Source organism: Acyrthosiphon pisum, chromosome X (assembly GCF_005508785.2).
Source record: "Acyrthosiphon pisum isolate AL4f chromosome X, pea_aphid_22Mar2018_4r6ur, whole genome shotgun sequence".
Lineage (NCBI taxonomy): Eukaryota > Metazoa > Arthropoda > Insecta > Hemiptera > Aphididae > Acyrthosiphon > Acyrthosiphon pisum.
The window spans coordinates 56,331,918-56,332,951 of NC_042493.1; positions in this window are offsets into that span (position 1 = coordinate 56,331,918).

A 1,034-nucleotide genomic window follows, 5' to 3' on the forward strand; every position below is an offset into this window, starting at 1 on the left:
TAACAATATTAAATCACTTTAGTAGTGTTGCAGAATCAAATTTTAAATGTAAATATTATACATTTTTATTAATTCATTTTATGTTTAATATTTATCATTTTGAAAAGGTCCGAAAACTTACACTAATACTCAATGAATTTATAATAAAAAATATGTTCGGTTGTTTGTTAAATTTACTAGGTATTCTATATTATAAATTATTATAATCGTGCTTAGATTTCTGTAAATTACGTTTTACTTATTTGGTCCAACTGGGCCACTGTTATAGCAGTGGTGGATTTAAGGGTTCAAAGAAAGTCGGCCAATAAATAAGAGGGGCCTCCTACAAAATTTATCAGTTACATACTTACCCCCATTTCACAAAACCGATCGCCTCGTTTGCGAGAAATAATATCAACCAATATTCAATTTTATAGTAACAATTAATCTTCTAATTAAAAAAAAAAAAAATGTTTTAGTTTTTATTTATTTTTACAAATAAAACAAAATTAAACGCAGGTATATAAAATGCCTGTGTAGAATGTAGATAATAATTAAAATGTAGCTTGACAAAAAACCAATTCAAATATAAAAAAAAGTGAAGCCATAAAATTATACATAATATTATAAAGGCTTAATTTGAGTAACACACTTTTAAATTTTGTACTACACACTTCAATTATTGTACTACACGTAACTTTAAGAGCTGCTATATACACAAAAGTCAATGATAAAATTACCATTTTATATTATAATTCACATAAACAATAATGATGTGTGTGTATGTTTGTGTAATTGACCGGTCGGCTAGGTTGGCGAGTGAATTGGTGGTATGGAGGCAATTACTCGTTGCCTCTATAATTTTATAATTCATTTAATAATAAGAAAACTTATTTTAAATTTCAATCAATGCTTTATAGTTTATAGTAATAGTTATACCATAGTTAGAAACAATGTCTTAAGCCCGTTAAATGTATAAAATATATAAAAAATATTGTGCAAACGCATTAAATTCACAGCCCTGTTTAACACATTTTTCACTATTTATATGTACC